This window comes from Gopherus evgoodei, chromosome 10 (genome assembly GCF_007399415.2).
Source record: "Gopherus evgoodei ecotype Sinaloan lineage chromosome 10, rGopEvg1_v1.p, whole genome shotgun sequence".
In the NCBI taxonomy this organism is placed as follows: Eukaryota; Metazoa; Chordata; order Testudines; family Testudinidae; genus Gopherus; species Gopherus evgoodei.
Window position 1 is genome coordinate 7,302,001 of NC_044331.1, and position 11,873 is coordinate 7,313,873.

An 11,873-nucleotide genomic window follows, 5' to 3' on the forward strand; every position below is an offset into this window, starting at 1 on the left:
AAACATCCAACAGCCGAACAAACACGCAGCACCGTTGTTTTGTAACTGTTACATTGCAGATCACTCTCTAAATGCAGTTGGAACAGTATTACAAACAGGGTGTTCACATGTAGCAGAGATCTTGACTGCCTGGGCAATGAATCAGTGTTACACTCCAGTTTTACATCACTATAACTCCACTGAGGTTAATCGAGTTATGGCAATGTGAAACGGGAGTAATGCAGTGAAAATCAGGGCCCTTGCACACAGGATGACGCAAAGGGCCACCGCCTATGTAATTGGTCTCACTGGAGGTGAAGTCACAAGACTAATACATTCATCTACTGTGGACTTCCATTTACACAGCACCTGTGCTGTCCAGTGCACTTGCTATGCAGCCCTGAAAAGCAGGCAGTCTGTCAACTTACAAAGTGCATGGACTTTTCAAGCTATTTATGTTTAGGTCACTCCTTTTCTTAAAGTCATTGCTCCTTATAGTTCACCTTATTTGACACTTGCAGGGGAGACCACTATAATTACCCATGAAAGTGTTGGGCGCACAGCTGTCATCAGGACCTTGTGGACACTTGTGCTAGATAAAATATCACCCATTTTGCAATTCCCCCACCCTATTCTGAGAGTCTCACGGGTGGTTTCATGAACCTGCCCACGCTACCGAAAACAGAGGCTGCTTCTTCTTCCTGGCAGAAATTGCTTTTCAATTCTGGAAAGAAACATACAAAAATATGCAGAAGTACAATTTGGACAAGGGGGAAACTGGTTAAAAGAAAACTTCAAATGGGCAAACCCAGTTCCCCAAACCAAATCTCCACCCTATCCGATCAGGTACTTTTCCCTTAGTCCTAAAAGTCCTTTGCATTCCTGAGTTAATGAGGGCATGAGCACTTCTGATTCTCACATGAGACTTTGAAATTTGTTCCCCACAAAGCTTCATGGCACTAAAACTTGACTGTGCAAACATCCAGGTAAAGTGCTCTGCAGCTCCCACCAAGCTCTAGTCTGGTTAGTGGGAGGACATGCATGGAACAAGGAGGGAAACTTCAAAAGGTTCATGGCCAAGCTTTGGATAGTCTTTCAAACCCTTTAGGCCTTAGCAAACCCAGGTCTCCAGCCCTTTCTCACAGTACTCATCATCACTCACTGTTCACAAAACAGTCTGGAAAGGCAAAGCTTCACCGTAGCTTCTTGTATGAGAGAAGGAACTAAACCAGCACCCTACAGCTGACTACTCCTGGGCTTGAGGGAAATTCTACTCTGCTGGGAATCCTCATAGGTCAATGACTCAAACGACTATTTTAACAGTGATTTCAGTTCTATCTCATGTCTCCTTTCTGTCGGGTTCAAAGTTTTTCACACCGTCTCACTGTAAATGTTTACATTAATTCAGTGCAAACTTTTGCAATTACCTTAATTATACTTCAATTTGTTAACTGACGAATGCACCGTGCCCTTTGTGGTGGAATATTTTCCATTCCTGAGTTGTGCATTCAACAATTTCCAAAACCAACCTGCGAAAGCTTTCCTTCAAACTTCTGTCCTTCTAACAGAGAGGGACTTATGGCATCTAATATTTATGCAATCACCCATTGTGATTTGTAAATGTTTGAATCATGGAAAAAGCTACAGTTCAAAAGGTACCCTGAGGTTATATATACAGAACAGAGAGTCCTCTAATTATGTCGACATTTCTGAATCTTTCATCTGAAACCAAAGTCTCCATTAATCCATTCAGGTCATCTCCTCCTTCTCATGGAGGATAGCCATTGATCAACCTATTAGCCAGGATGGGCCTGTATTTGCCAGAAGCTGGGAACGGGCTACAGGAGATAAACAACTGGATGATTACCTGTTCTGTTCATTCCCTCTGGGGCACCTGGCATTGGCCACTGTCAGAAGACAGGATACTGGGCTGGATGGACCTGTGATCTGACCCAGTATGGCCATTCTTATGTTCTCAGAAGCTTTTTTCTCTCTAGGGAGATGCTTCGACTGCAGTCATCAGCAACTCACCTTCTGCGAAACAGCAAAGGAATGGCACTCCCATTCCTCTGAAACCGGTGCTGTGATTTTGTAGTAACAGTGTCAGAGTAAGAAATAAGTCAAAGGCAAGGGCTAAAGGCCCTGATTTTGACTCTGTCTACCACTGATGTAACTCCGTTGTCTCCCAGTTTACAACAGCGTGAGAGCAGAATCACACTGTTGAATGCTAATGTGCTCTTCATACGGCTATTATGGGAAGTTCAGTATTTGTGCCTGAACCTTTGAAACCACACCTCTGGCACATCCCCAGCCTGCCTCAGCTGCCGTATGGCATTTCACTCAGACCGACTGATTTGAGAAAGGGAAAAGAGGGGGGAACCAAAAGAGCCTGGAAGAGTTGATAGCATCAATTCTCTCCTGAGAACAACTCCACTCTTCTGCTTGGGAAACAGAGCCTCAAGACGGGGAAGAGAACCAGTAGGTCACTGGCTTGCTCCTGACATCTCCCCTTCTTAAAGAGAGTTGAGATGCCACATTGATCGTGCTGGAGACCAAAGTCCTCTGTTTGCAGAGTGCTGGCTTCCCTGCACTGTCAAACCTGACATGGAGGGTCTCTCCTGAGCTGGGCTGGATTTGAACCAGTGATCTAGAGGTGAAATGCTCCATATCCAGTCTCCTGTTGCATTTATTTTCTAATGTGTCAGACCAAAGACCACTAAGGAGCAAGTAAACCAACACAGGGCCAGCACTCCAGACAGATCTTACTTGCTTTTTTTTTCTTTTAGCACATATGCCCCTTCCTATGCTATATTATTTTGTTTTAAAATGTATAATTTTCAGATTTTTGTATTAAAAGAAAGAACAGCCCATCACAAATACTAAAACATACCATTATCTCCACACTGCATGGGCCACCTTGGGAAAGAAGCAATCTGCTAATCAAAGCTGTTTTAAAATGTCCAAGTTTATATCTAGCAACAACTTTTTATTTTAGCAAGACTTTGCTTTCCCACACTGAGAATGTGTTCCCTACACTCTGTCTTGGAATTCGCTTTGCAGAGGTGCCATGTGCTGGAACAATTCAATAAAGATCTCCATACTTTCACAAAAGCTGGGTCGGCTTTAATGTTTCCTTTGCTGTTATTTGACCCAAACAATTCAAGATCATAACAGTATCAGCTAACACGATGGTTATCTGGCCAGAAAGTATTATTTTCTGTTACACAGAGTAGGCCTGATTCTCCTCTTATTCACTTCAGTTTCAGTCCAGCTTAACTTGATTAGTTTCAGAGGAGTGATTCCTAAATTACTCCAGTGTCAGTGAAAAGAGAATCAGGCCCAGTGTCTCTTTTGCACTGCTGGGACTGAGTATGCTGTCTTAGGTATTCCTTTCTTGTGATGGTAAAGAAAGGCATGGATAATTACCATCTAGGAGGGATTTAGTTCACAGCTCTTTTTAACCTCCTCAAGTGTGTTTGGGTGAAAGGGAAGCTGCTTCTCTTTTCCATATGTGGTGACAGCACAAATAAACCTGAATCACATAACCTAGTCCTCAGTAATCTGCTCTACAGATAATGGGAGATTGGATCTCTTTCTACGTGAAATCCACAAAGAGCAGCATATAATTGGTGCATAACAAAGAAAAGAAATTCAACAAAACAAAGAGAAGTGCAATACTGACCAGAAAAGGAAGGATGGTTTTGTGGTTAAAGCACTAGACTGGGATTCATGAGATCTGGGGAGAAATTCTGGCCCCATTCATGTTAATGGGACCAGGATTTCACCCTTGACTTCTATCCCAAGTTCTGCCACAAACTTCCTGTGCTGTCTTGGGGAAGTCACTTAACCCTGTCCCCCATTTTCCTCATTTTAAATGGGTATAATGCCTAGCTCAGAGGGGTGTGGTGAGATTAATATTTGTAAAGCACTTTGAACTATTTAATTTAAAAAAATTAAACAGCTCAGTTTTTAGAAGGGAAGGCTAAACTGCGGGTACACACAAGAACTCACAGCAGACCAAATTTTCCTTACACTGGTGCAATCCCACTGATTTGGGGGGGCACCTGTATGAATGACAGGAAGATTTGACCCATCATTTTCATACTGCTCTATTTCCAAAACAAAAGTTGATATGATTTCAGCAAGCCACTAAAAAGTAGGGAAAAGTGAGGATATTTTCTGCCAATTGATTTCAAAAGATACTTGATCCAGAGTTCTAGTTTCAGTAAATATCCCAGGAAAAAGGGGTTTTAACAGATTAGTCATGAAAAGGACAAAAAGACGTTAACTACTAGAAGAAGGAGGAAAATGAGATAAACAGTCTATTTCTATTATCTTTACCATATGTTCTATTCCAACTGGATACACAAACAGCATGTTATCTTCAAGCACAGCTCTAGACCCTTTGAAGTGACCTGACCATACTACTGATTTATTTCAAACTAACCTCTCTCTTTGAACTCTAGGTCAAGGTTACAGCTGGCCTTTGCCAGTGTTGCCAACAAGTAACAAACCCCTTACTTAAGCATTCATTTTACTGAGTGTAGCGTTGTATTTCTATTTTCCCTCACCCATATTCGTTTCCTTCACAAACCATAGTTAAGAGAAAAAATTCTCGTTTCCAGTCCATGAGATCAATTTTAAATGTACTTGAAGTAAATGAAGATATTTAAGCTACATTTCTATGCCAAAAAGGTACCGACTGACACCAGAAATGCTGTATTTTGAATATCCACGTACACTAACCTACCACATCTTTGACTTCATAAGAACCCATAGAGATACTTTACCCAAGTTCTTCCCCCAGCAATGTCGGTTTAGCAGCCTTCTATAAAACTGTCTTTGTGCAGAATCACAGCTGTCCAACAAGGACAATATATCTAGAAAATCAATAAGGGAGAATACATTTTAAGAGCCCTTCTTGAGCAGGGGAGATGTAATGGACAGCTGCTTGTGAGCACACATAGGGCAAAGTTCATCCTTGATGTAACTTCATTGGCTTGCAGAGAAAGATAGGGATGGAAGTGAGGTGAAGAGAGGTCTTTGATTGCATGGAGGCAGCCGGGGATGGACACAGCATTAGGCAAAAAGTGTTTGTGGTTGTATGGAGACGAGGAATGCAGGGATTAGGGCAGGGCATCGAGGCTGTGCTGCCTAAGTCTGCTGCTTCCTAGCCTACAGTTTTGATTTCTAAATCCTCAGCCAGGGATCAGACAGCGCTGTGCCTTCTTCAGACAGCTGAAGCGTGACCATATTTCCCAAATTGAAAACGGGACACCCCCAGCTGCTTGCCCAAGGTGCCTACCCTGCTCCCCCACGCCCTTCTGACATGAGGCTGTTGCCCATTGCTGGAACCCTGAGCTGCCCGCCCACCCCCCAGAATGCTGCTGCCCATTGCTGGAACCCTGTGGGAACCCCCGCCCATGCTGGAACACTACCTCCCCCAAGCCCTGCCTCCTCCCTGTGGCGGGGGGCTGGCATTTATGCTTGCCCCCCCCCACATTCCTTCACACTGCACTCCACTTTTTTGACAAAAGTGGGCATTTGTTCCATTTGCTCTTGCCAACTGATCAAGTCACCCAGAGCAAACAGGACATACGCCTCCTGAAAAAAAGTCGGGACAGGGCTTAAAAAAGGGACTGTCCCAGCCAAAACGGGATGTATGGTCATCCCGTGGCAGTGAAAATGAATGCGTCTGGGCAACAATAAAAAAATAAACAACAGATTTAGAAATTTTTAATTCGTCGATACATCAGTGTTTTTAGAAAAGAAAGGAGTGAGGACAAGTGGTGAATGTTGGATTTTTGAAGTAAGAGCAACACTTCCAACTCTTAATTAAATGCAGGAATTAATTAGTTGGCTATATTTCTAATATTCCTCCAAACCCCAAAGCTTTATCACTCTGTGTCCATCAGAGCTGCTACGAGCAGGATTAAATGACACGGTGCTTAAAATACTAGCAGCAGTTGGAGGTGCTTTTAATACCAGCGGCTCCCGATGTTGTCAATATTAGAGGAGCTTAACTGGTATTAGCAACAGTGGGCGTTTTGCTAGGGAGTTAAAGTTTTAAATAATGATGAAATTAATAAAATCTACCCTCCTCCCACCCCAGCAGAGCTGTAGCCCCAAAAGGGGAGAAGTGCCAGAGTTACCATGCTATTCCTATTGCACGGAAGGTATTCAGATACTGCAGTGATGGGCGGCAGGATAAAACCCCAAGATAAATAAATACTAATGGTCAAAAGTTATTTGACTTCACAGGAATTGCTCCTGATTTACACTGTGTGAGGGCCCTGTCAAGTCAATGACGCCCGTTGAAGTCAGTCAGCGTTGGGTCAGCCCCTTCACAAGAGGAGAATCGGGCTTTGTTACTCCATACCTGCGACGGGGTTGCACCAGTGGTTTTACTGATACTACAACAAGAGGCAAAAGAAGAAGATAGCACCCATTGTCCCCAGCTGGAGAAAGGCTCATGCCAAAATTAAGAATCAGAAAGAGGAATGGACCTAAATTCAATATTGTAACTTTAACACTTACAGGATGGTAGTGGCCCTTATTAATATGGCTGATGTCACATCTTCACGGACTTTAGTGGCCTGAGTTGAAGTTCAGAAATATTGGTACGGGAAGGGGTTTCTCTTCAATTTGGCATCAAAAGCTTTGTTGTAGTTTGTAGAATACGGTTCTAGTCCACCCTTGGATAAATTTGACCAGACACCACTTTCACTTTTAATATAGCAAACTTGTTATCCCATCGATGTCTGCCACTGCCTAAATCAACAGAACTTGCTGCAATAGAACTGTCATCCATTTTAAATCCCAAGGATGATACATCAGTTCTGGGTCAATGTTTTCAGCAGTTTCATTAACTTTCAGGCTGCTGGTGTTACTTTATATCTATTCTCAGTTAATTTATTGGTGCAGGAACAAGTCAACACAGCACCATCCATTGTCTTTAAAAGAGGCCCTCCTGTGATTAACTAAAAGGTATTGATGAGCTTTGGAGCAACACAAATGTCTGGCCTCTCCAACACAAATAGACATAAATTTTCTCCTCCAGGACAAACTCTTCCTCTCTCTCTGGCTCTCCCTTTGCAATTCACCAGGATGGACTTTTTCCTCATAGCATCCCCAGACAGACACTTGCCTTTCTCCCACATCGAAGTCCTTGACCTAGTATCCATGCACACCTAAATCCTTGATCGACCATCCAGGTAATACAGCCCAGACCACCATAGCAGATAGCCTGCTGGCAGCTATCAACTTTGCACTTACCCCATTGCATCACACGCTTTCTCACCTCACAAACCACCAGGACTCTGAGTCTACCAGACCTTAAAAAAGACACTGGTCCTTCAGATCAGTTGTTCTATTTTGCCACTTGTCAGGATTGTTACATGGCAAATCCCGGATATTGGACCAATGCAACTTTTAACCCTTGAAATGTCTTCATTATACTCAGGAATTTCAAAAAGAGTAACAGCTTTTTCTTAAAGGAAAGGTGAAGCTACAAGCTCAGGGAACAAAAATTATTCACCATTGGTGAGCTACCAATAAGCAGAGATTTGCATCTGGTATGTGATTGGCTCAGAAGTTAACAGTTATTACTAAACGCGTTTGCATCCGGTTAGGACGCAATCGTTGGTGTACTCAATCTGATTTGGAGCAATGGCGACCATCCCCTAAATCGTAAACATCCAGAATATGCTGACAAGAGAGTGGCTGAAAGTAGTCATGTGACAAGACAGCATTTTCTTTTCTCATGGAACAAGAAATATTTTACATGAAGACATGGAAATAATATTAATGCAAAAGTTCAAAATCGCAATGTAAAATTCCACTCAGAGGAAGAAACTGAAAGAGACATCTCCATGGTCATATTATATTGTTCTTTAACAAGTGCTGATAAGAAAATGATTATGTCTAATGAAATATTAGTGAACAAAACTAGCGAATTGAGACAGTCAAAGACTGATTTTCAAAGGGAGTGCACAGAACCATTTAATATAATGCAAGCTAATAAACACATCCCAAGCTGAATCACTGAATGATGTAGTTAACAGCCTGTCAGAGACATCAGATATTTACAGATAGAATAAGGCAGAATCAGATAAAGCAAAATGCCTCATCTCAAGGCCTTGCAAATGTGGAAAAGAGTCTCAGCAGTCATATTCTGAGATCAGGATGACAACTTACACAAGCCAAGAGAAAAAACTTTAGGTGGTGACAGCTACACCTTCCCCTTGAAAGTAGCTCATGCCATCCTTCCAGCCAGTAGTACTTTATGGATAATATACAGCAGGGGTCCACAACGTGGTGCCCACAGGCGCCATGGCGCCCGTGGGGGCATCTAAATGTGCCCATGTCCTGGCCAGCGGTCGAGCATCCGCCAAAATTTGGCAGCATTTCGGCGGTGACGCCTCTCGATGACGCCGCTTGCTGCTGACAAGCGGCGTCATCGAGAGGCATCGCCACCAAAATTCGATGGCATTTTGGCGGATGCTCGACCGCCGCCACGGTCCTTCGTCTGGCGCCCGCCAGATGAAAAGGTTGAGGACCACTGATATACAGGAATCACTGCACCAAATGGAATGCAACCAAGTCCAAGACTGAAGGCGGCTGTCAGACAGTTGATTGGCACATACTACATTGCCACATAATGAGAGGTGAGGAAATTTGCTGGCCAGTGACATTGGGGCAAACTCCTACTGTTACAAGAAGTGCTGTGGGATTTTTAATGTCCATGCAGAGGAGTTAGAATCTTGATTTTAAGGTTTCATCCAAAAGAGCCCGCACAATAATAATCAGCTACCAGTGTGTTAGGAAAAGAAAGGCAATAGGATTCTTATGAACTGGCTAATGTTTTAAAGAGAAAAAGTATATCTAGATGTCTAGCAAATTTGCTAAGCTAAAACCCCAAGTATCTTTAATATCTTTATCTCCAAGATTTCAACAAGACCATACCGCAGCAAATAATGTTATGTTGTTATACTGAAATCTTGTTTACATAACTGTTATTGAAAAAGGCATTTTCTGTGAAATGATCAAGAAGAAAAAAGATTGTACGCACATTTATTCCAACACCACTCCCTGACCATAAAATCTCATCATCTAAAAGATGCATAGAGTACTTTACATAGCTAATTTAAGAACAGTTAGGACCCTTTCTAAGAAAGCTATCGATATAAAAGCAAAGAACATTTTCTTGAATTCCATCATTTATATAGGGAAAACTATCTTAAAATAATTCAATCACGATCTAATTTTGGGTACTTAGTTGTGTCTTGTGTGTGATATTGTAATGGATTTGCTAGTTGTGGAGTCTCTATCATTGGAGATTTTTAAGAACAGGCTAACAAACACTTAGCACAATAGTGTAGTTATTACTTAGGCCTACACTGAGTGCAGGGGACTGGACTAGACGACCTACTGACGTCCCTTCCAGTCTTGCATTACAATTTCATGGCAGTGGTTTTCAAGCTTTTATCCTGGCGACCCAGCTGCCATAGAATCATAGTATAGGACTGGAAGGGACCTCAATAGGGCACTCAGCTGGGGATGAGGGATTTGGGGTGTGGGAGAGGGCTCTGAGCTGGGGCAAAGGGTTGGGGTGCAGGGGTGAGGGCCGTGGGGTGGGGCTAGGGATGAGGGTTTTGAGGTGTGGGAGAGGATCTGGGCTGGGGCAGAGGGTTGGGGTGTGGGGGTGAGGGCTGCGGGGTGGGGCCGGGAATGAGGGGTTCAGGGTGTGGGAGAGGGCTCTGGGCTGGGGCAGAAGGTTGGGAAATGGGAGGGGGTCAGGGCTCTGGGCTGGGGGTGCAGCCTCTGGGGTGGACCAGGGATGAGAGGTTTGGGGAGCGGGCTCTGGGTTTGGGTGGGGTCAGGACTGTGCAGGGGGTTGGGGTGCAGGAGGGGATTAGGGCTCTGCGATGGGGGTGTAGGCTCTGGGGTGGGGCTGGGGATGAGGAGTTTGGGGTGCAGGAAGGGGCTCTGAATTTGGGAGGGGCTCAGGGCTGGTGCAGAGGATTGGGGTGTGGGGTTGGGGCACAGGCTTATCTCCGGCGGCTCCCAGTCAGTGGTGCAGCAAGGGTGCAGAGGCAGGCTTCCTGTCTGTCCTGACACTGTGGACCACGCAGCACCCTGAAAGTGGCAAGCCACAGGTCTGGCTCCGGCTCCTAGGCTGAGGCACACAAGTGGCTCCACATGGCTCTCACCCACAGGTACCCCCCCAGTGTGGAACCAGTGCTCAGGGCAGGGACAGAGCATGGAGCTCTGTGGTCCCCCCGCCTAGGAGCCGGATCTGTTGCTGGCCACTTCCGGGGAACAGCGTGGTGTCGGAATGGGTAGGGGCTAGCCTGCATTAGCCAGGCAGCACCGCCGATTGGACTTTTAATGGCCCGGTTGGCGGTGCTGACTAGAGCTGCTGCAACCAAGTCCCTTCCATTCCGCAACCCAGTTCTGGGTCGCGACTCAGTTTGAAAGCCACTGTTCTATGGAATATAATTTGAACAGCACCTAGAGATTGTCCTTCAGCTCAAGTGACAGCAGCCCATACTTTTGGAGGAGGAAGACCTACGTTCTAGTCCCTCTGTCATTGTAATATTCCAAGCAGCGGTGTGCAGCATGGTTATGATATATTGAATTATAAGCCACACTATCCACGCAAGATGAAAAACAAGCATCATCATACGACAGCTGAAAATTAGGAGAAAAAGTTATCCCAGCAGAACAAGTGGAGAGAAAGGAGAGTGTGATGGGATGGTTGCCCCTCACTGGCAGAAAAGGGGTTAAAAGCAGCCCTAGGGAGGCTGTGCTGGAGGCAGCCAATTAGAAAGGGGCTGAGAGAAGCAGCCAATCATGGCCTGGCAGGCTCATATAAGAAAGATTGCAGGGCAGTGAGTTCAGTAGCTGACTGCTGCCTAAATAAAAACTGTGCTTGTATGCCTTTTAAAGGGCTCTGGGCATTTAAGACACTTCTGCATGACAGGAGCTTGTAAGTTACATATGGAATGCCCTTTCTGAGCTGATAAACCAAGCCACAACCTGCTCCTCATTGAGATCCCGCGTCCAGACCTACAGGCCCTAATGCCTACAAGCTAGGAATCAATGAGATTTATACTATTAAAAAAAAAAAATCTGTCTCGCCTTGCTGTGCATCAGCCTTTTGCCAAGTAACAGTGCATTCTCACTGCTGTAACACCCCTCCCTGCCTTCACCTACCTTAGTGTCCCCTATAAAAATGCTATCTTCTGATAGGGGAAAAGGGAATAACTCCACTATGCCTTGCATGTCTCCTCCGACTCCCAAAGAAGTGGGTCTGTGTGGGTCTTATGAGGTCCTGCACCATCTTTCAATAGTCCGAACAGGCTTGATGTTTCTTCTTCAGATCAGATCAGACCCCAGCCCTGACAAGTCTCCCTCACTTGGAGGGTGACCTGCTCAACTAGTATTGGGTGTAAAGGCCAGTACAGGTCTGTCGCATTTTATGCACATTTAACATGCGCGATTTCAACTTTATGCAGTCGGCAAAAACAAAAAGCAAAAGAGAAAAATAATTTTAATACTGTACCTGTAGTGTGGGTGATTCCGCCCGCCATTACACTCAATGTAATTTTGACTGTGTGATTTTCGCTTTATGCGCTGACAGTGGAATGTAACCCCGGCGTAAGATGTGACAGACCTGTTTGTATCATGAGAGAAACAAGATGGGTGAGGTAATATCTTTTATTGGACCACCACCTCACCCACCCTGTCTAATCTCCTGGGACCAACATGGCTACAAAAACACAGTAGGTACCACTGCTAGGACAAGGGCTGGTTTTGGCGAGTTTCTGATGGTCACACTCAACAGTTGGCACTAAAGAGCCTTGCTCTCTATCTGAGCAGTCACAGTCTCA